Source organism: Triturus cristatus, chromosome 1_2 (assembly GCF_964204655.1).
Source record: "Triturus cristatus chromosome 1_2, aTriCri1.1, whole genome shotgun sequence".
NCBI classification, from domain to species: domain Eukaryota; kingdom Metazoa; phylum Chordata; class Amphibia; order Caudata; family Salamandridae; genus Triturus; species Triturus cristatus.
The window spans coordinates 864,276,286-864,301,633 of record NC_140580.1 but is presented as its reverse complement, the minus strand read 5'-3'; the positions used below and the strand labels follow the sequence as shown (position 1 = coordinate 864,301,633).

Here is a 25,348-nt window from a genome sequence, read left to right as displayed (position 1 = left end):
AATAAATATTGAGACTGGTAGTCACTTTTCAAGCATCATAGCTAACAGGAAGCATATTTAAGGTGTCCACACCTTCATGATAGATGCCCATACCATACTCAGTATCTCATTTAGACAGTAACCAATGATCAATTAGTTGACAGCTAAAAATGGTTTGTGTGGGCACAATAATGACTCAGGACACAGAGCTGAAGATTTCATATTCAGCACAGTCACACTAAACCTATCTCCACCACTGAACTGAGCAGAGCATCTGCAATGTAACCTTGGGCATTTATTAGAAAATGTTTGTGTCACGCATCTGACATTGAAGGTGAATCGTTTGTGTTCTGCTACTGAGAATTATTTGGGCACAAGGCTGCGTCCTCATGTAACGCAACTGGTGCTATGTAAAGCGCTCTGATACCCGATACCTTTAGGTCAAGTTCGCGCTATATAAAACTCTGTAAAATAAAAAATAAAGATAATAAAAAAAATAAGGCTGACACCCTGCCAAATACACATAATCGTGTAATGTATTCCTCGTAGCCTTTGATATAAGATGTGCATAGATATATGCATTTATTACCAAAACCCTAAGCAATGGTGGCTCTGCTGTTGGGACAACATCGTCCCTCAATGCGTTTGCTTGGCTCACACTTCTGAATCTTGTTCCCTCACCATCTTAATATTCTCTTGAAATTGCAGTTTTTGACTTTAAATGTTGAAGCAACTTTTTATTTAAATGTCAACGCAATTTGTGCATAATTGTATTGAACACTATTAGTTTTAAATACATTGAACTAATTTGATTTCTTGTTTTTTTGGGGGGTGTATTTGGCACAGTTCCAGCAATTGTGATTTGATGGGGAGCCATCTTCCAATCAATTCAAGCAAATTGGAGTGACTCATTCCCTGTTTGGTTTAGGGTGCATCAAATGGATATTTGTAAGAGGGAAGTCCAGAATCTATATTTAAACCGGAATAACAAAAAATAGGCCAAGTGATATCTCCAAAACATTAAGGGCCAAATTTAGAACTTGGCAGGTTGTCTGTCTGTTCACCTGTCCACCAGGGGTGGATTATAAACATTGTCCATGGGTCACTTGGAGCCTGTTTTCTGTGCCCTCGTGGTACTAATGCTGCTCCATCTGTAATACAAATGGCAGTGGTGCACATATAATGCCAGTGCTATTTTAAGGCGGTTCTACCTCATTTGCATGTGGGTGTGGACCCATGCAAATGAGGGCAACACTTGGTATTTGCACCCATGCCAATTTAAGGAATTGGGGACAGAAACAAAGAGGCCATCAGCTTGAGCACTGACTTTCTGCCACAAAGAGGTAGCTCACAGTCAGTGCCCTGCCCCTAGTGCACCCTCTGAAATGGGAGAAAATGGTTCCCTGAACACCTTACACACCCCCTGCAGGTAGATGCCATCACTTATTGTTCCACTGCCTGCAAAAGGATCTCTGCCCACTCTTTGAAGTGCAGCTTGGGTACTGCCTTCACTAAGAAAGACAGAGCGCCCACTTCAAAGACCTGCTGAATCTTTCACTAATGTGCTACCCCGAATCATGAGCGAGCTTCTGGGTGCCCTGTGGGCAGTGCGTCATCTGTAACATGAACTGACCATTTTTGCACCTGGTGCACATATCAAAGGTGCACCGAGGCCCAAACAGTGACAGTCCACCCCAAGTAAAATGCACTCTCTGGACAGGGGAGGCCATGGCCTCCACTGCCCTGGTGGAGGGCTATCTGCCAGAGTTGAACATCTCCATCGACCTCACGGGCATACCTAAAATCTTCAGAGCCCTCTTTGATGCACCTGTTCAGCAAACTTGTTCTCTTTTTCAGGAATGAACTAACTCCCAAGGCAGGAGTTAGGTATTCAAACAGAATAATTCAAAAGCCCTGATTCTCAGAGTTTTCCTCCTGTACCTGGTGGTCTTTGAGCGATGTCGCTGCATGGCACCACCATGCTCAGCACGCCCTGCTTGACAGGTCCCAGGTGGGCAGATCTAATGATAGGTGGGGCAACCACCACTATGACCTACTGGCCAGTGGTGTAATGATAGCCCCTGCGGTGCGGGGGGTTAGCTCCAGCAGGCCCCTTCCGGCACTGTGCACGGGGGCGGGCTTGGCTACACTCGATGTAGCTTGCAGGAGGGCCTCCTCAAGTTTCATTACGCCGCTGCTACCGGCCGAGTGACAGGTCGCCAGACCAAAGATTTCTACTGGAAGAACAAGCTGAGGCTTCCCGGATCGACGGGTTTGCCGAGGAGGGTGATTGGCTAATTTTTGGCAGTGCACCTGCTCCACCAAACTCTAAAAGACTCCTGTGTCTTCAGTCAAGCCAGTTATGCACATAGTCATTCATATGCATCTGTAGTACTGATTGAGAAGAATTACCATAGTTGAGCATACAACAGCTGACGCTGGGTGACAAACTATTTTTATGGATGGCTGGATAAAGTTCTTTTTTAAAGTGGCGTTTTCATATTCATCATTTTCAGTTTCTCCTTATAATAACCTCTGGATCATCTTTTCTTCCTCGCGTTGTCTGTGCATGGTGTGAGTTTTGGAACCACTTCTACAGGTGTGTAGTCACTGTGCAAAATGCAGTCAGTCAGTGGCGTAAGTGCGTAACATTGGCCCTCGCAGTTCCGCGGTGGGGGGGGGGGGGTTTAACATTGGCCCTCGCAGTTCCGCGGTGCGGGGGAGGCGAGCTCCAGGGGGCTCCCTCCGGCAGTATGCACGGGAGGCGGGCCCCTGGCCTGGGAGCTCCTGACTGTTTCAGAGGGGGGCTTCCGTGTACTTTGCTGGGGGAGCCCTCAAGTTTTGTTACGTCACTGCAGTCAGTCTGCCATAGAATCACTCTTAATGCCTGTCCCCTCTTTTGATCACAGCTGCCGAGCTCGTGAGATAGCACAATGGATTTAATATTAAGAGATCTCTGAGATAACAGAAAGCCATCGTTCCAAATACCAACAAACTCTATGGTCTGCATTTCACGTGCCAGTAGACCACAGCTAACCGGTGCTAGTAGTTGAAGCCTCTCTTCCACTACGCCCCACCCTCTACTCTCCCCACGTCCCCGAGGAGTCTGAAGGGGGGCAGCAGAAATCGGGCACAGCTCAGATTCGATTTGCACACCCATCCCTTCTATCTGCAACTTTGCATGCAGCTGCGAATCTGCAGACGCGTGAGTGCTAATTGGTCTGATTAAGCTGTATGCTAATTATATTGAATAAACCGCATGCTAATTAAATTAAATAAACGCCATTCTAATTATTTTAAATATACCACATGCTAATTGTTTTGAGTAAATGGCGTGCTAATTATTTGTGACTGGAATCAGATTGATATAGTGGTAAGCGTTAAAAAAATATCTCATCAGTTCGGGACATCTTGCACAGCCGCAAATCGTTTCGGATTAATATGACCCTTGAACTCCAAGGTAAAACATCTCTGCTCGACCATGTGCTTGCAAAAAGGGGCTGGAGCAAGGATTTATATGAGTTTATTTCAAAGGAATCTCAGAGAAAGCTTGTATGTCCCCAACAAACATTAAGGCAGAGAAGATAAGATTTCTTATTGACAGTGAGTGCATGCATTTATGTTCTGATCTCGTGGCTCCATCCATTTGTAAAAAGTGTGTAATTCTTGACAAGTCATTTAGTCTCACAATGGAAGTTAAATAGATATCAAAATCAGAAAAGATTAAGAACAGTTGCCTCCCTAGTATTAAGTGTTGTGGAGGGATATCAGTGGATGCTTACTTTACAATATTAGCCTGAAATGTAACATATTTTAGGTTTGGGTTTCTGTAAAATGCTATATATAGTACGCTCTCAAATTCAAGGATTTGTGAATTTCAAATTATATTAAAAGACTATAAAGCGATCACAACATCACAAATTCTAATGCATTTTTTTTGTCTCAGAGAATCTATTGTTTAGTAGGTACTTTGAATTGTTGTGACTTTTGGATTGAGATGAAACTTGAGGTTTACGATATTAAAAAAGCACAGAGTGTGCTGACTTGTGAATTCAAAGTGCAAAACCAAGTGAAAAATAGGTGGAAGGAAAAAAGTGAATCATGTATCACCTGCATATCCCATCTACTACCACATGGCATGACCAACAGAATAGTAACAGTTAAAGCAACTGGATCCTACAACAGAAGTTACCCCAAAAGGCCCCTGGACACAACAGGTCTCTTGACACTAAGGTGCAGGTCAGCATTTAAAGGGGCCATCCAATGTTATAGCTGCCAAGTTTCCCCGGTCCGTGCATGATGTGCTACTCCAGTCCAGGTTTTTTTCTTTGAACTCTGGGACTTGTGGTCCTGTTTTATAATGGAACAAACACGACAACAATTCCCAGAATTTCAATAAAAACAAGACTGGAACAACACATGACGAATGGACCTGAGAAACGTGGCAGGGCTGCACAGTAGACAATAAAAGCAGTTCTCTTTACCCAGTCGAGCATCACTAACAATGGCCAACAGTAGGCATTCTTGAATGTTGCTTAGTTTGATGAAGTTTGCTTGGGTTTTGAGAGGTGTTGTGACCTTATTCACCGCAGAACCGCTTCAAAGAAGCTGGCATGCGCTTTTAAATGCTGCTGCATCTACAGCTATTGCTTGCGCCTCAGCCTGTAATTATTTTTCATTAGCCAATCAAACATGCTGCAAGGCTCACCACCATAAAAAAAAATAACTCGTTCCTGCATTAAATTGATTAAGATCAAGCAAATAAAGTCACATTTCATTTCTTTACAGCAGTCTCAAATAGGAGGCAAGGTACTCCTGCTGAATTGATTTAGCATACACTTATCAGAGTGGCTAATGGCCTTCTGCTTGAACAGCACCTTTTACTACCTGGATTTCAATCATCTAGAAGCCGCTGAGTGACGTATTTGGCTCTTTTTAAAAATAAAATAAAATTATATGATATCTGTTTTTAACACACTTCTACATCATTTACTAACTAGTTCATAATTACTTCACGGCACATTATAGCACCAAGCGTGGGGGTATATGGTCCTCTTCTATGTGCTTTGTTGCATTCAGGTGCACTAAGAGTTAAAAAAGAAAAAGAGGGAAGATTGAGCTCAACAGAGTTGAAGGGCAGGGGCTTAGCTTCTCAGGGGGGTGGTTGTGGTGCTACACTTCCCTAATAAATCTATTCCCTAGTAAATTGTTAGGTACAGATCTTTTCATTCGGGTATGGTGTATGGTGAGGAGTCTGTTGGATTTCACCAAGGATTGTTACATTCTCTCTCTCCCTCTCTTTCTCTCCCTCTCTTTTCAAGGTCTTAGAACATGTTGGTCATTTTAATGTTGGATATATGGTATACTTTAAAGTGATCTGCCCGCATAGCTGTTGGAAAACCTGAAGCTCACACCCAGTGGCGGCTCGCATAGGGTGTGCTGCTGGACGGTGAGGCGGGGGGCAGGGTGGGGGGGTAGCAAACACAGACATACGATGGAACAGAGGAAAGTCATTATTACGTTCCTCCGTTACGCCGTATGTCCGAGTTTTCTACCCCCTCACCCTGCCTCTCCTCCCCCGCCCACCGCCCCACAGCATGCCCTATGCGGGCCGCCACTGCTCACACCTCCCCTCTAATCTTACCGACCAAGCTCCGCCCCTGTTGAAGGGTAGTTTTGTTGTGCATGTAAAGGTTACTTGACGGCTCTCCGTCATTTCGTCATAGAGCGCACTCTGGTTTGCACACATTTGGGTTTAAACCTTGCAGTGAGGAAGAGCATTGTCTCTTCGGAGAAGCCTGACCATGGCCTGACCTTATGAAAGGACCCGTAGCAATGGAAGTGAACTTTTTACCTTTGGCTTCCCCATAACTCATGGGGCGTTGTCTATGTCGCTGTCGGATCCTTTCATCCAGACAGACAAGTTGGTAATGGGGACAGAAGAAGAGCTGTGGGTGACAAGTGGCCCTCATTGCAAAGGTTGAGACTGTTCGTCCCCGCCTGCAAGCCTGTTGATGAGCTCATAGGCTATTGGCCTGAACAAGATCACAGATGCACCCTCAGTGATCCCTTTGACACACTACTGGAAGGAAAGATTCAGTGAAAGAGTCAATGATAAAAAACATAACATCCTACCATTTGGGAGCAAGCAGGCCGCACTCACAACCACAAGAAATATCTAGACTACAAGCCTGGTGTGGTGTATTTTACATTTTGTCCTGAGTGAACTGGGCACTCACTTCCTTAAAAATGGTCACAATATGTTTATTTCAGTGACCATAAACAATTCTGTAAATTCCCCAGTCCACCATAGCTTTGAAATTCTGCATAGAGGCAAAATTGTGTTTCATACTGCCGTGCACCTGGAAGTTTGTGCAAGGTTAAACCTATATATTTATCATTACTAAGTTGTAAAGAGAAACAATACAACGACAGCATGAAAGCTCTAAGTCTGCAACTTGCTTTGATGAAAAAATGTTCAACTTGTATCATACTGTAAAAATGTGCTCTTACTCAAAATGCCTTCTAAGTAATCTTATATCTATGCTTAAATATGTTTTTTTAACAGGCAGCTGGGATTCCCGGATATGATTAACTTTAATTAAAATGCTTATGTTTTCAAATACCCTTTGGTTCATGCACTAGACCTATTTTTAGTAGTTCGATGCTTTGGAAGCTGCGGGAACCCACGAGCAAGGATTTGAACTGATATTCCCAGGATAACACAATGCGGCCATATGAGAAGTTGGGATTATAACTCATGTCTCGTGGTTTCAAAGTCGACAGTGCAGAAACTGGTCCGCATGACCTGTCAAAACAAGCCTTTGGTTGACCAATCACTAGTTAGCTTTTGATTTGTAGTCGTCCTTGGACAGTGCATCACTGGAGCACTTTCTCGAGTTTCAGACGCACATTTTGTTCGATTTTCACCAAAGAAACTAATTTTTTTAAATTTCCCAATGCAAAGGTAGTTAATCCCAGGACAATAATGGGGGCGTTACCCATAACGCCCTTCCTCCCCACTCCGAAATGGGGGTTGTGCACGAGCTCCAGCCAGTATTTATGAGGTGATAAATGTATGGGGCGCTGGGAGGCCGGGTTTATGGTCAGGGTCAGAGCGGTAAGGGTTAGGAGTTCAAGTCTAAATGTAATGGGTTCTGAAGGGACAATCACTGGACAGCTTTTCGAGCAGAAGAAGATGGGTTCTCTCCCGCCCCCATCCCTATACATTTTCACATGTCCTCCCTAAATGGACACATTTTTTTAATATTCAAACATCTTGATATATTTATCCTTCCATCTGGCATGTTGGGAACTATTTTTCCAATGATCTTCGAAAACGCGCATGCAACAATAACGTTGCTACTTATCTGCGACTGCCCTTTCGTTTCCATAACCCTTGTTAGGTATAAATTAAGACATCAAGAAAAGACCTCAGCCAATAGCAGGAGGACATGCATGATGATAGCAAGCTCATCAGTTTGAATCACACTGGAGCAATCTGAACAACAATCATTCACTATCAATAAAAGCAACAGGAGTTTTAAGGGATGTATGGCCTGTTTCAGTCCTAAAATTAAATTGCAAAGACTTTCGCAAGTTGCGCGTTTAATGCCTACCAAAGTTTGCATTGAACAGATAGATCCCAGGTTATGTTTGAGAGACGAGTTAGTCATGAGCTTTCTAACTCCTTCTGTGGCACAGGAACTTGGCATGTGGAAAACCACGTTACATGTATGATTATTGCAGTGAAGCCAGCAGTGGCTTAGCTAGACCTACTGCCACCCAGGGTGGACTCTGAGTCGGCCACCTGGTGCAGGTACGAGCAGGTGGGTGGGGTTGGGTGGAGAAGGGGGCTGACAAACGACTTGTTCCAGCGGGAAGGGGGGGGTGTTTGCGGCCCACAGATGACTTGTTCTCGGGAGCAGGGGAATGGTGGTAGTCGCCTCCCCTAGCTACGCCACTGGAAGCCAGACTTCATAACATGCACTGCTTTCTTACCTTGCACTGTTAAACAAAAATATAATGCAGACCTTCACAGAACAGAGAGCTGTGGTGTGTTTTAATAGTGTGAAGTGAGAGTGGCCACGGGCAAAACCCCAAGTACTCACTTCAGACCTGAGGCTACAGTTTCCATAATCCTACCTTGGATTGTGGAGTCCGCCCCAGGGTGCAGATCATAAGAATAAACAAAGTTTTCAGACACTTCTATAGAGGCAGTGCTTCATTTCTGCTGGTGATGGACACCAGGATTCATATTAGGGGAGCAGGGAGCTATTTTTCACCCTCAGACTTTGAGTCTCAGTAACAGAATGAGAGAAAATCAGAAACTGACAGCTGCAAGATAAAAAAATACACATGGCTCCAAAAACTCTGTCATAGATTAGAGCCACAAATCATAAAAGTAACAGGCAAACTAACCCTGTGCTGAGGCAATAAAGTCTATAGTTTAGAAAGCAGTTATTTCCTTGAATTCCCTTACAAATGGCCCTTGCAACTGGACTATCTTCATCAATCATTGTTTATTTATGGTATATGATATATATTTAATAAAAAGACACTGGGCGGTTCCACCTTTTCTACACTTGCCCCTCGTGTCTGGAACACCCTTTGACCTTACATTAGGTTTGCCTCCTCTTACCTCATATTTAGGAAACTCCTGAAGACCTGGCTTTTCAGGTTGGCTTCTGATTAACCTGTCAGAGCGTATAATTGGAGCTTTGCTTCTGCAGCTCTAGCACCAAGAGACCTTTCGGTGGATGCACGTTTTACCAAAACCCGGTAACATAAGAGAACGTAGAACAATGTGTTCTCTTTTATACTTTGCTTCCCCTTGTTGTATCTTAGATAAAGAGCTATAGGGTCAGATGTCCGAAATCGTGTGTTTGCAATTTCCCAATAGTGAATTTTAGCAAATCGCTATTAGGAAATCGCAAAATCTGATGTACAACAGTGTTTTTAATGCTGTTAGCGATTCGCAGTTGGTCGCAAATGGACCTGCCTCATCAATATTCATGAGGCAGGTCGCAATTTGCCATCCATTGTGAATGTCTACAATCACAGGGATGGTGGCCTGCTGGGGTCAGCAGGCCACCATGCCTGTGATTGCTTTTTAAATAAAGCAATTTTTTTTGTAATGCAGCCCATTTCCCTTAAACCAAAACGAGATGCAAAATAAAAATGTAAAGCTATCTTTTCATTTTTTAAGAGCAGGCAGTGGTCCCACGGACCACTGCCTGCTCTTAAAAAATGTTGGCGCCCACATTCACCTGGGAACCCCTTCCTGTTTGCGAATAGGTTACCACCAACTGGAAGTTGTTGATACCTGTGAATGCTTTGTGACCGCATTCTCAGTTGCAAAACATTCATACATACCAGTGCTATTCGGTATTAGGAAGGGACGCCCTACACACTCTCTTTACTAATACTGAATGAAAAAAGCAAAATGCGATTCGGTAACAAGTTATAGAGTCGCATTTTGCCTTCTGTACATGGCAAAATGCATTTTACTGGTCGCAAATGGCCCGGTAAAATACTTTGTACATCCGGCCCTATAATCTCCGGTTTTAGATCACTATGAAGTATTATTTCTCAGGGTGTAGTGGGTGAGGTTTGTGCCAAATGTAGGATCCATCATTATTTTCCATTCTGCTCAAGAATTTAAGTGAAACTTGCCGCTGCACAAAAGACGACAAACCCCTTAGCAGCAGCGACGTTTGTATCATTGCTCGTCAATGACTGATCAGTCGCTAGGGCTGCTATCGCCCCAAAGACCTACCTATGCACCATCTGCTTGCCTGAAGCTCACATTTCTTTTGGAATTTGTGAGGTTGTTCTGATTCTGTACTGGGGAGAGGATGTGGCGTAAAAGCCGGTGCTGGGAAACCAGGTACGATCTCTGTGTCGGCTCAACATCCTGTGATTCTGTGCAAATCACTTAATCTCCTCATGCCTACCAAAAATTAAAGTGTCCTTGTGTAATATAGCTGGTGCTGATGTGAAGTGCTCCAATACCTTCGGGTCAAGTTCGCGCTATATAAAACTGCACACACAAAAATCACTTCTAGCTCATGCCTTGAACATTGCAAATCAAGCACAACTTGTGAGGTGCAGGCAGGGGGTGCACCAGATGTTCTTGCCTTGTTATCAAGTTGCTCTTAACAGGGTGACTAGGGTCAAACGTCTGAGATCTGATTTCACAGTGATATCTGTACCTCACCATCTTCTATAAACAGAATACTGTCTTTCACTAACTGGTGGTAACCTGAGCTTCAACCAGGCAAGAATCCTCATGGGTTTCGACTAAGAGTACTACTGGTATTGGTCTGGCATTTTCGAAATTCCAGTAACTCATGCATGCTATTCGATGCAACTAAAATAATAGGCAGCCCTTCAGAGACACTGGCGCTGTTTTAACATGGGCCATTCAATACCAGTGACAGGCAAAGTGTATGCATTCTGCCATTCAGGCAGCATTAAGAGGGTGGGACTGGGAGACCTGCTCTTCACTTAGAGAACCGACATGCTTATGACCCATTCACCTCATCCATGGTGCTGCCCCCTAGTGGTTTTGGTCTTTCACTGCGTGTCAAATGTTTCCTGTGAGTGTTGCCAGCTGATTTCCATCCAAAGCAGTTTAAACAGTGGAGGCTGGGCTCTACACAAGAGCTATGAATTTGTGTTTTTTTTAATGCACCGGGGCTCGAGGAGGGTCCACATGGATTTCTTTTTCTATGCAAGCAAAATCTTGCAGACTTTCTAATTGTTGGATTTCATGTATTTCGCATAATTGTTTGGCTTGTTTCAGTTATGCTTTTTTATGCAATGTTTGCCTAAGGGCATGAGTTTGAAAAGAAAAGATCTTTGGGTATTGTAAATCTGATGTGTTCCACGCAACTATGCATTTTTCTGCTCAAACGAGTATTGTGACGGTATATCACATAATGTTTGTGCACAAGGTATGCCCTCGTGCCTATTTTTACATAGATCGCAGGTGAAAAGTATTTTGCATACTTTTTATGAGAATTGCATATATATATATATATATATATATATATATATATATATATATATATATATAATATTTGGACGCATTTCAACCTAAATCAACGTTCCACCCAATCATGTTGAGAGACTCACTGGATGTTTTCAATGAAAATGTAACCTTAGAAGTAAAGAAACGAAATTACCGTATTTCAATTGTACATAAGAAATATAATTATCAGAAGGATACGTACAGCCAATTGATCAAGAAATTACAGAGTAATGATCAAATAATCATCAGGAACTCTGATAAAGGAGAGAATATAGCTATTTGGCCTCAACAGGATTATATGGAGGAAGCGACTAAACAACTACAGGACAGAGAATGTTACAAAAGGAGTAGCCTTCAAATAGCTCATGGATCCTGGAAAGAATTTTACTCCAAACTAATAGCCTAGAAAAGCGCTGGCCTACTGAGCATGGATGAATTAAAATATCTTTAAAATGATCACCCCACCATGCCAGTAATCTACTTTATTCCCAAAGTACACAAACATGCAACAAAACGTCCTGGCAGGCCGATTATTTCAGCTCGAAAAAGCCTACTTGAAAACACATCCAAGTACATTGACTTTATCCTGCAGAAGTACGTACATACATCCAAGACACCAGTGACTTTCTCAGGAACATTGGCAATTTTGGGTGGGAACAGGACTATTTATTAATGTCGCTTGACGTGACTTCCCTATACACCAGTATCCATCACCAAGATGGTATAAAGGCCATAGAACACTACCTAGGGTCCAGACCAATATATCTTTACCAGCGTAACAAAATGTTAGTCAAAATGTTATCATGCTGTTTAGATAACAATTATTTTTTGTTTCAGCACCAGATTTTTCAGCAAACAAGGGGAGTAGCAATAGGAGCATGCTTTTCACCTAGTTATGCCTGCCTCCATATGGGATGGTGGGAGGAAATGGTTGTATATGTTAAGCACAGAAAGGACACGGATAACCACGTTATCCCTTGGTTAAGATATATTGATAACTTATTCGTGATTTGGAGGGGAACACATGAGAATGCAAGCAATTTTGTTATAGAAATTAACAAAAATAGTCTGAATCTACAGTTCACAGCTACCATCAGCAAGCAGTCAGTCTGTTTCCTAGATGTAGAAGTCTACATAAGCAATCCCAGAATAGAGACAAAGTTACACCGTAAAGCTTCAGCGGGAAATAGTGTATTGCACGCCACAAGCTACCACCCAAAGCACTTAATACACACCATCCCCTATGGGCAAATGTTGAGAATTAAGCGGATCTGTAGCACTGAACAAGACTTAGTGGATGCTAAAGCGCAAAGCAAAACAAGATTCTTGGCCAGAGGATACTCTGAAAATATAGTTGACACTGCCATAAGAAAAGTGTCTGTAGCAGATAGAACAGCAATACTATCTAAGCATACTACTAATCCAGCAAGTAGAGAAGGCATCCCTCAAACAAATCAGGAAACCAGATTAATATTAACATACAACAAACAACAGAATACATTACGTAAAATCATCAATAAGAATTGGCCAATTGTCCTCAGTGACCCAGTCATAGGGAAATCTCTGCCTAAACATCCCAGTATCACCTTTAGGAAAACCAGTTCAATGAGGGACGCTTTAGTCAGCAGCAGTCCAGAAGTTAAACCTATAACAAATGGGTTGACTTCACGTAAAGGGTTTGTGAGATGCACCACTTGCTGTGCGTGCAGGTGTGGTGTCAAGAAAACATCCTACACAACTCCATTTGGGAAAGAGCCTATCACAATCAATAAATTGCTAACTTGCAAAATAGAATATGCGATCTATGTGTTGGAATGCTCTTGTGGGTTGCAGTATGTGGGTAGCACTAAGCTTCCGGTCCACAAGAGAATACTGCAACACATGAGAGCAATCACAAACTCAGATCCAACATACCTGGTTGCATGACACTTCAGAGATGTCCATAACAACAACTTGGAACATCTCAAATATATTGTAATAGACTCCATCCCAGCATTAAGACGAGATGGCAACCGGGAAGCAAGACTTAGAAAGTTGGAAACAAGATATATAACTGAACTGGACACAAAGACATCAGAATGTCATAACGCGAGTGAAGATTTTTACACGTTTGTGATCAAAAAATCGGTATACACAACATGTAGAGACAATAGGAATGAACCTGTAAGTGATGGATTATTTTTCTTTCATATCCCTATATGTCGGAATATTGCTGCTGTTTACAATTTGTTATCAACAGCACTCTATGGACATTCATGTTCAATATGGTGGTATTTTTGCACTTTTTAATACTCAGCACTTTTTATGTACAGTAGACAGAGTAATAACTAAAATTATGCCCACTTGGGCTGTATTCAACTTAACTATGTGACATCCGCATAAAAAATCAAATAATGTTGGATCAATTTTATGGAGTATGATGTGTTGGTATAATTAAAACACAACATGCTGAGAGAAGGTAAACAGTGAATGCCAGTGTTTATCCAATGTATTTTACATTTAGATACTGCTCGTGCCTGACATTGATATGTAAGTTCAAATGATGTTATTTAACTTAACTGATTGTTTTTACTGTGTAAATGCCAGTCTTGATTTTTATTGAATTTTAACATGTATTTGTGCCATGACGGAAGCACGTAGTATTTTGTTCCTGTCTACACCAGTTAGATCACGAGTATATGCACATTTGCACTTCAAATAAGTAAAAAAACCTCTGTGAGTGCGTCATGTGATCAAGGCCTGTAGAGGTACGTCATGGCAGTGTGAGGGCAAAATAAAATATCTTGCACAGAATCTGGAGTTCGCATTCGTTTTTCCAGGAAAGGGGATATTTTTAAAACAAAGTCAAAAGGCAAATATATACATATATATATATATATTCACTGAAAAAACCATAGGTTTCACACACGTTATAGTTAGGAATTAGCAATTAAAAAACCTTGCAAATTCACTTAAAAAACCATAGGTTTCACACATGTTATAGTTAGTAGGACATTTCGCTCGTGAAAAACCAATGAAATTCCCCCGTTATAGTTAGTGCAGGCAACTATAACTCACGCGACCGCAATCCTCTGCTGATGACATCAGATATTACATCACTGTATTTAGACACTTATTTACCCATGTCTTCTTCCATTAATTTTTAGCTATACATATTTTACAAATATTTTTTTTTCAGAAAAACACATATGTCATCAGTGATGTAATATCTGACGTCATCAGCAGAGGATTGCGGTCGCGTGAGTTATAGTTGCCTGCACTAACTATAACGGGGGAATTTCATTGGTTACTCTTAGCATTTATCTATTTATTTATTTATATATTTATATATTTATTACAATGTATTTATATATTTATATAATGTATTTAAATTATTTAAGTGTATTTATAAGTATTGTCTGATTTTGTGTTAATCAATGAATTAATTAATTTTTAAACCCATGTAATATTTGTCAGGTAGCAACGTTGCTGCACTTGACAATTTTAAGGTGTCCATCCATTTTATCTGATGTATTTTACATATAGTAATGGTATTCTTAACGTGTCTCTGTTTCAACATTGAATCAGATTTGTACACTCTTTCTATGTCTATTGCATTTCAGGAAAGACGTCATGCACTGTGCACTTTAAATTCAATTGTATTTCCTTTGCGTGTCATGTGATCAAGGCCCCACGTGGGCTGAAACGCGTCATGGTGGTGATGGTGTCGGGCAGTGAAAAATAAAATATTGAGCACCAGTCAACGGGTTCGCTTCGTCCTTTTTGCCGGTGTACCAGTGTGCCTGTTGGACGACTTCATCTCAAATATTTTCTGAGATTGCTTCCTCGGAAACCAGCGAAACCCCTCCTTCTTTCGGGCTGTACAGCATGAAGCAGTGACTTCGAACCGTTGTTTTGAGTCCGTCTCTTTTCCAAGTAAGGAACAGCTGTGATTGCCCCGGGACAGCGGTAGTGCGACGGACTGCAGGGGAGTGGTTTGGCGAAGCGGGTTTGATGGTCAGCTGACCGGAAGACCTGTGCTGTTAGCCGTTACCTTCCTCTTGTGGCAGGAGCCCCGCGGAGAGCCCCGTGAAGGAGTGTGCCTGGTTTGGACCTGCGGTATTTACTGCGGTCTGAGCCACAGTCTTTATTTCTGCAAGCCCATTGTTTGACACCATGTCTGCTGACACGTTGAGGAGTCGGGAGGCGGCAGCCTCCGATATGTTTGTGGATTCCCCGGCTGGGGAAAGTGTACTCAATCGGACTTCCGTTGGTACGACGGATTCACAACCCAACTTAAGAGAACTATTCAAAACCCTAGAGAGAGCAAGTAAGTCGGAACAAGCAAAGTGGTGGGAGCATCGCTCATTAACAAGTTACTTGGAGGTGGGTAGGATCCCGCGTGGATTACGTATAATGGTGGCGCCTTCATACGAAAATCCGGATCCTGGTATGCTCCTTGAATGGGCCGAATGCAATTTAGAGTCCTCTCGGCGTCTGGTGGAAATTTTGGTCAAATACGCCGAGAGTGATCGTGTGAAATTGCAAAACCAAATAGAGGCGCTTAACCGGGAAATTGAGAAACTACCCGAAACTCCTCTCACTAGCAAGTATCGTGAGGAAATGGTGGTGCGGCTCAAAAGGGAGGAAGAAATCATCAAAAAAAGAAAGACTTATAAATTCCAAAGAGATCGCTTGGATTATGAAAATGGGCAGATTTTTACATTCGCGAAGAAATATGACAATGCCAGGGTAAAAAGCAATATAACAACGAGTGTACCTGACATTGCACAAAAAACTGCCAGCAATCCCCCAGAGTGTTCATCAGTATCTGAGCTCAGTTCAAACATAGACAGTGAATCAGACAACGAGCAACATAGAGAACAGCGTTTGGGGTTTCGCAAACTCACCCTTGCGCAAGAGTTGGATTGTATGCGACAGGACCGCCGGCAAACCCTACGGTCCGGTGTACGAAATGCCAATTCAAACAAAGGGCAAGCAACAAACGAAGCGAGAGGCGGAGATGCAACAAAGAGCGAAAACGCAAGCACCAAGCAACCATACAGAAAAGCGCGAAAACAATGGAAGAACAAGTAAGTGGCCTGAATGCTGGATATGATTCGCAATCAGTTGTAAACCTCACAAAACTTGTACTGTCTGACAAAGAGATGAATACCTTGGCATTGGGTCTATCCTACAGTGCTAGGAGTAACTTTGATTATGCAGGGACCAGAGTTGATTTTTACAAATATATTCGAAAACTAAAATTGCGCAAGTTTCATAGTTTGCAGAAACCTGACCGTGTCCCACAGCCATTGCTTCCTAATCTTAGTTCTCCATCTTTAACAGCAGGAGACGAAGATTTGCTTAGTGCGTTGCTTCAGTTGCAGACTGAGGATACACAGTCAACGTCTATCCTTGCTTTGGGACAAGCTACCAGGATTATTCCTACCCCGTTTAAACCCAAGTCTACTTTCTGCCCTTTGATGATTAAAGACAATATTGACATGTTCCATGATAAGATCGCATATGATTTAAGACAATTACATATCAATGTGGTCAATGCCAATAAAAGACACCTGTACCGTGACCATGCATATTACCAATTGGTTAAAAAACTACAAATGAACGTAAATTTGGTCATCCGCCAATCGGACAAAGGTGGCAATGTGGTGCTGTGGCCAAGGGAGATGTATATGGAGGAGGCCCTCGGACAACTTAATGATAGAGAGTGCTACAAAAGAACCACCATGGCAGAGGTTAAACTTTCATGGAATACGCACTATACTAAGTTGATGGCATGGAGGAGTATGGGACTCATCACAATGGATGAATACAAATTCTTAAAAACTGAACACCCGGTGATGCCTGCAATCTACTTTATCCCCAAGATTCACAAAGACAGTGTGAAACCACCTGGGCGTCCCATTATCTCTGCGTGTGGTAGCATCATGGAAAACATGAGTAAATATGTTGACTTCTTTCTGCAGGAACATGTCAAAAAACTCCCGTCGTTTATACTTGACACTGGTGACCTGTTGCAAAAACTACAGGGAGTACATTGGCAAAATGGATATTTGTTAATATCTTTGGATGTATCATCCCTATACACCAGCATTTACCACAGAGATGGTTTGAGAGCAATTGAATATTACCTGAACACGCGATCAATGAACTTTTGTGACCATAACAAAATGTTATTATCTATGATCAAATCATGTTTGGAAAACAATTTCTTTTTGTTCTCTAGTCAAGTGTTCCATCAGGTGAGGGGCGTGGCTATGGGGGCCTGTTTCTCGCCAAGCTATGCCTGCCTTCATATGGGCTACTGGGAGGAACAGGTCCTCTTACCTACATTTCCTGATGTCATGTCCAATAATGTGGTAAATTGGTTCAGGTATATTGATGACCTTTTAATCATTTGGGATGGTACCATGACTGATGCCGTACAATTTATTTCTGACATTAATGAAAATGATTTCAATCTACATTTCACAAGTCAGATTAGCTGTAGCACTATCTACTTTCTTGATGTGGAAATATACATCCGACAGAACACATTACAAACTAGGATGTATCGTAAACCCACAGCTGGTAATGCCTTGCTACATGCCTCGAGTCACCACCCTGCACACCTGATCAAAAGCATCCCATACGGCGAAATGCTCCGTATTAGAAGAATTTGTAGTATTGATCAGGATTGTTTCGAGGCTCAGAAAAACTGCAAAGAAAGATTTTTGAGAAGAGGGTACCGCCCCGATTTGCTTGATAAAGCAATCTGTAAAGCAAATAAGTCCAGCAGTCTTTTGATTACACCGTATATAAAAGACACCAAGAACAATGAGTCCAATGATGTGCAGGCAACCCGCCTGATCCTCACCTACAATACTCAGCATCAGAGTATACGTAAAATTGTCCAAAAGAACTGGGCTCTAATTGCCAATGATCCTGTGATAGGCCAACTCATGACTCACTCCCCTTGTATTACATACAGGAAGGCCAAATCTATGAGTCAATTCCTAGTCTCAAGTAGTCCTGAGGTTAGAGTCAACACCTCTTGGCTTGGCAGCAGTAAAGGGTTCCTCAAATGTTCAGTTTGCAAAGCCTGCAGGTATGGTGTGAACAAAACTGAGTACATGACACCTCTCAGCAACACACCTACCCGTATTCGTAACAAACTAAACTGCAAAACTGAATATGCGGTGTATGTGCTGGAGTGTCCTTGTGGCCTACGGTACGTGGGAAGTACTAAACTTCAGGTCCACAAGAGAATACTTCAGCACATACGTGCCATTTCCAATGGGGATATCGCATATCCCGTGGCGAGACATTTTGAGGCACTACACGAAAAAAACCCCGTAGGCCTCAAATATTTTGTCATTGACTCAGTCCCACCACAGAGAAGGGGTGGGGATCGTGAGTCAATTTTACGTAAACTTGAAACTAGGCACATTGTTCTTTTGGACTGTAAAACCCCAAATGGACTCAACGCTAGTGAGGATTTTTATACCTATCTACACTAGGCAATGGCATAGTCTTCCGTACTTACTGCATCTACCTCTCTTAAAAAATAAAAAAAATTTTTTTTTTTTACACATAATGATATTTTAATTCACAATTCCATGCACATTGGGTTTGCACTATTTTTTTTATCTCTTTTAAATCTTTCTGCTTATATTTGCACATAGAACCTTTGATCCATTCCAGGGTTAAAATAAGAGAGGGCCCACTTGGGCTTAATTGTCCCCTTCTCCCCTTGTAAAGACTAGGTTTGGTCAGATACCAGGCACCTTGCAGACAATGGGTCTACTTTAACACTATATTATAACTTAGACATATGACTTTTTTACTCTTAGCATTTATCTATTTATTTATTTATATATTTATATATTTATTACAATGTATTTATATATTTATATAATGTATTTAAATTATTTAAGTGTATTTATAAGTATTGTCTGATTTTGTGTTAATCAATGAATTAATTAATTTTTAAACCCATGTAATATTTGTCAGGTAGCAACGTTGCTGCACTTGACAATTTTAAGGTGTCCATCCATTTTATCTGATGTATTTTACATATAGTAATGGTATTCTTAACGTGTCTCTGTTTCAACATTGAATCAGATTTGTACACTCTTTCTATGTCTATTGCATTTCAGGAAAGACGTCATGCACTGTGCACTTTAAATTCAATTGTATTTCCTTTGCGTGTCATGTGATCAAGGCCCCACGTGGGCTGAAACGCGTCATGGTGGTGATGGTGTCGGGCAGTGAAAAATAAAATATTGAGCACCAGTCAACGGGTTCGCTTCGTCCTTTTTGCCGGTGTACCAGTGTGCCTGTTGGACGACTTCATCTCATATATATATATATATATATATATATATATATATGTGTGTGTGTGTGTGTGTGTGTGTGTGTGTGTGTGTGTTTTTGTGTGTGTGCGTGTGTGTGTGTGTGTGTGTATGTATATATATATAAATATATAAACAATATTTGAAATATTGCCCACCCAGAGCCAATGGTCAACAGATTGAATGACACTTGATCACATAGATCAAATTACAGCAGTCATTGCTGCAATGATAGGCTTTGAAATAACGGTGGCGCCCAAATGGTTCCTGTTGCTGACCAAAGGAGAAGAAGACTTGCGCAGACATGTAAGACGGTGGCTGGCACTAGCAGCAGTACTTGCAAAACGGAACGTAGCAAAGAAATGGGGAGGTGACCACCATTTTGACAGTAGAAGAATGGGAAAATGATTTAGACTGGTGCTCTACAAGAGTAGAGTGTACCCAAAACAATTGGAGAAAATATGGGGGAGCCTGGCAGACATACAGAGGATTATAAGGAAGTCACTGTAGAGTAAAATGGTCGTTATTATTCCAGATGGCTGTAAGTAATAACATTGTATAGCAGAACTTAGAAAATGTATAACTAAAAGGAATGATGCTATCATATAATTGCTCCTTGTATATACAATTCACTATATACGTACCAATAAAAAAGTTTAAAAAAATAAAAAAACATTCAGCAGTTTCAGATTTAGAATGGCGGGACATTCTGCTGCAGGGGATCTACTGCTTGTAACCCTTCTGTCTGTCCCTGGTGTGGTGTGTCTGGTTGGGGGTCAGGGGTCTGCACCTCACAGGTTTAGAATCTTGAAGGGGAGGATACTCTGCTCAGTCTTCTAAGGTCAATTAAATGAGGCCAATTTGAATTTTATAATCATTAAAGAATTCCTTGCTCAACACTTTACATAGAATTACTCAATAAGGAGCACACTGGCCTTAATTTTCTTAGGTTCTTACTCTCAAGTGCACAAAATCTTTCATTACCAGTGTACATCCACTTTAGTGATTAACAAAATGTGAGTTTGTACTCACAAATTGATTTCTTCAAATAGAACATTTCGAAATTTTAAGTGGCAAAAAAATCTGTTTACAGAAGAGAATTGTGGGAATTATACAACTGCAACACCTGCAATTTGTGGCAGTCACCCACAAACTTGCAAGTTATGGGTATTAACAAACATTTTATTTGAAATTGTCCACCCTATAACTAGATTTACTCCTGGGTAACAAAATCAGGAGTTGCCTGTTAGACCAAACTGATGCCAGCGGCATTAAACATAAGACAACAGTGGAACTATTTGAAATAAAATCAAATGTAAGTGATTGTTGGCTTATCTCCAGTAAGGGTAAATGTAGAAACATGTAGTATCAAAGTCAATAGGCCTTGCCTTTGAGACCTATTGGCTTTGCCAATTGCTTGAAAGCCACACTGCACAGCATCTCTGATGTTGTGCAGCATAGCTAAGGATAACAGAAAAAGTAATTGACGCGTGACTCCTGTCATTTTGTGGGCATGCACAGGATGTATGCACACATCTACAAAACGTTGTGAACACTTTCCTTTGCCTTTTTAGATACCCATCCAAGTTTAAAGATTAACTAAATTGTAAATGGAACAAGAAAAAAATTGGTATTTTTTAAGGTGAGTGGGGTAGCGTAAGCAACACCGGCCATGGAAGCAAAATGGGGGAGGGCAGTGGGGCATGCGAGAACAACACGGGAGCGCAGAAGATGTGGAAGCAACACGCAAAGGGCAAGAGGGGCGGAAGCAACACGTGGTTAGTGGGTAGCAACAGAGACGGCGCAGATGGGGAAGCATCAACAATCAACAGACAAGACAGAAGGCAGGTACAGGTTGGGTGAAGCAACACGAAGGGCACAGGTGGGGGAAACAATGGCATGTAGCAATAGGTGGGTGCAACATGAAGGAGGCATGAAGAAGCAGACCTGAGACAAAGCAACACAGAATACAGTGGGAAAGAAGTAAGCAAAGGAGACAGCTCAAAAACACATGCACTCTCATGATGTGCTTACTTCAAAAGAAAAAAGGTAGCTTATGAAAGGCAAGCAGTGGGAGCAGCGAAGGCTACCAATCAAAATAGATGTAAAAAGTCAATGCTACATGACAGATGCAAACACTAAATTGACAAGCTGGGACACGAATGAGAAGCGGGCAAATGAGAGTGACTGGTAAGGGCAACCAAACTTAAGCATCGTGGCCAGCAACAAACCTCTGTATGTCCCTAATGAGCCACAATATGTCTCGCAACAGCCACTGCATGCGCTTTCACATAGGCTTCGACCTAAAAAAAAATTCTAATGCCTTATCCCAAAACAATGCATTCTAATATAATAATATGTTAGTGTAGATAATAATGCAAAATATAAATGTAGACAAGGTGCTTAGACTCAAGTTAGCATACAGTGAAGCGAAGTGAAATGAATCGCGTGTATATATGAAAGCGTTGATGGCCTGATGAGAGCAGCAAGTGAGTATTATTGTCCACAATGATTTAGATTGATTAAATACATTGATCAAAATGCATTTTTAGTATGTCATTAGAACTTTGTTTTTCCTTGATTGAACCTATTGTCAGAGAAGCCAAAATCACTTACATTTGATTGTCTTTCACGTTATGGCAGTGTGAGCGTTTATTACTGTTATATGGGTTTACTCCTAACATAGGTGGGAGTAAATCATTTCTCAGTATAGGACACGGAAGGTGACACCTTCAAACATTGTTAGAAAATGCAAAAATAAAGTTTGAAATATACTCAAAACGAAGCGTAAGTGTGCTAGAGCAAATTCTGACTTTTTTTTTTTAAATCTGGCCCATCGTTATTTTTATTATCAGCATTTTCACAGGCGACTAAACATGGGTCATTTTGCTACAGGAAGGGAAAGGTTGAAAGGTGGGATGTCGCCCTCCCTGCTGGGTGCAGGAAGCACTGATTGCCACCACATGAGGCCTTCTGCCGGGAGAAAGCAAAGGCTGACATGTCCTTCCTCAGTGTCTTCTTAAACGTCACTACGTCAGAATGTTCGGGCTCACGCGCCGCGAGCCCCGGTCTCCTCCTAACCTCCTCAGGATGTACTATTTTTCCGCGCCGCGGTGACAGGCGCTCCCGGGGGGCGCGGGCTCTCCATTTAGTCTCTGTTTACTTAGAGGGAATAGCCGGGGGCCAGCGGAGAGAAAACATCTGCGGGACATAATCTATCGCGTTATCTATCTATCACTCTTGTCCCGGCTGGCTCCCCGGAGAGCTGGCTGAGAGAGACGTAATAAAAAGGCCTCGCTGAAGAGGCTTTGGGGACAAATAAAACGGCATGTTAAGGACCGGCTGAAAATGGATAGAGGACATTATTAAACTGCAATACCCTGCTTATCAAAATCCAATAGGCCAGGCGGAGGGCTAAAAGCTCCCAACGGCGTCTAGGCCTTCCCCGAGATCCGGCAGCCATCCTTCCACAGAAGGAAAAGATACGGCGGCGACAGATACCATCGGCTGGCGGCCAAATTGGATTTGTTGTGTTAGAAAGAGAAACCTTTTCTTCTGTCCAGCTTAGATTCTTTCTCTAAGACACAAGGGGGGGGAACAAAACGCTTTTCATGGCTTCCTCCGACCTGGCTGGAAATCAAGAGGAAGAAAATAGCGCTTTGTGCTGAAAACCGCTATAATGACGATTAATAAACATTTATCCGGAGATGTCTGTGCTGTTGACAGAACAGGTAGAGATATACTAATATTGAATATAACATACATATTTTTTTCAAATCTATATCTATCAAAAACTGGTCGCATGGCTACATTTAGTTGGACCAATTGATAACAAAATATGGAACATATGTGAAAAAAGCCCAGAATAACTACATAAGAATGTAAAAATGCACACAGTTGGTATGAGCGATATATGCTTGCATATGTCTCTAACACTTCAAAAATATATGCATGGGGCCATTTTGTCCTATGAATTTTACTCAGCCAATATAGATACCAATCCTTTCGAAATTAGTTTTCTGGTGCGGACAATCTGTATATACTTATACAATTACTTTCTTTCCTTTAAAAATAATGTCTCTTGGGTTTATTTACATTGTTCTAACTCACATCGCCACTGCATCGCCCACCCTATGCCCTCATCAGGGACGGTACGACATTATATCACCTCAAGCTTAAAAAATACAAAAGAAACTGTGGATGTGACAGATGTGGTGTATATTGTTGCCAGTGTCACCCGGTCACGCATCTCCACATTTGTATTATTTTTAACATATGAATATCAGAGGCCGCAGCCGGCGCCCGATGCTCTGGAGAGGCATCGCACCAAATAAGATGATTGATTGTTAATTATGATAATTTGTAAAACGCTTATTCGGGCTGTGTGGCCGCACCGGGCGCCAGAGGCGCGGGTTTCTGCAGGGCCGCTATCAGAGGCCGGCCCTGCTCGCGGAGGATGTGGAGGTCTCCTGGGCACGGCCCTGTGGGTTCGTCAGGCTGATGAGTGATGACCTCCAGGAGCCGGAGCCCAGACTTCAAATAAGTAGCCAGGATGGTAGTTAGGGAGGAGCAGGCAACTGCTTACTGTCTTCACTGGAGCAATTACTTGGTAGGCCACACAGCCTGAGGCCTGAGCAGTCCATCACCATCCAGACGTGCCGTGTGCTCCGGCAGACAAACTCCACATTCACTCTTTCTTCCTCTCTCACACACACTCACATAAACACACACGCGCGTGTGCACACACACACACGCATGCATGCATGCACACACACACAAACACAAGCACACAAACAAACACGATAACACGCACACACACGTGCGCACGCACACAGTGACCATCATACCGCACCCACAGTGACCATCATACTGCAGAAGCCACTCACTCACAAATGGCAAAAGTACACAGATACAAGTAAACACAGATGCAAAGACGATCAGACAAGCATGTTACATACATGCATCAAGCACATACATATGGATACCAAACACATAAATTCTATAGAAACAACTAACACACACCCCGTAGCTATAAAACACATGCACACACACACACACACACACACACACACACACACACACACACACATACACAAAGATAGATGCACAAACATACAAAAAGTCCATCAACCTACCAAAATAACTGACATACACATCACATACATAGGAACAATCATACCCACACACATGCACACACACACACACATCAAATCTGGCTAGCAGCCTAAACACAAACACGTAGATTCATAAGCAAAAATACTCACAAAGCTGATCAAATCACAGAAATGCCTAACCCACACAAACACACATATCAAACACTGACAGAACACATTGTAAGATATTGGGTTATTTTTTTGCGTTGGATGACTTCCCACCTCAAGGAATAATCACATCCCTTCTCAGGATGAACCCTCAAAGCCAGTACATTAACCTGAGCGTGCTAGCCTAGTAGTAGACCGGCTTAACTTAACTACCAAAACAGTAACAAAGTCAAAGGGCAAAACAATATAAATCCTAAACCAAATTAGAAGAACAGAGTAAAATGAAATAACCACAATGACACCAACATATTAAAAATCCAACAAGGGGAACTGGGGATATGAGATTTTAAAGATTAAAGTGAAAATAGTGCCATGAAGCACTTAGAGCCAATGTTAGACCGGGACCTAGGTGCAATATGAGGCACGGGTTGGATAGACCAACCAAGTTTGTCCTGGTCAAAGAATTTACCTGCTGACATAGTTTTTTAAGTGCCAAACATCTCATATTGTCAAGTCCAATCAACCACAGGAGTACACTTCTAAAGCTACCCATGACCTCTGGGTAGGCACTTAGACACTCAAAGGGTGTCAGACAGAGGCCAACCACAGAGTCCAGTCTAGGTCCAGTTGACATTGGTTAGCTGGGTACCTCCAGGAAAAGGCCTCTTGCTGCTTAGCCACACCAGAGGTCATTCAAGTGACCATAGGAGTCCACTTCTTTATCCTGGGTACAATAG

The 25,348-nt window shown here is 42.1% G+C and overlaps 1 protein-coding gene across 5 annotated transcripts in view; it reads left to right on the top strand.

The window, feature by feature from the left end:
* PRDM16 (PR/SET domain 16) overlaps positions 1-25,348 on the top strand; it is a 1,086,739-nt gene that overhangs the window by 613,324 nt on the left and 448,067 nt on the right. The window lies entirely within an intron of this gene.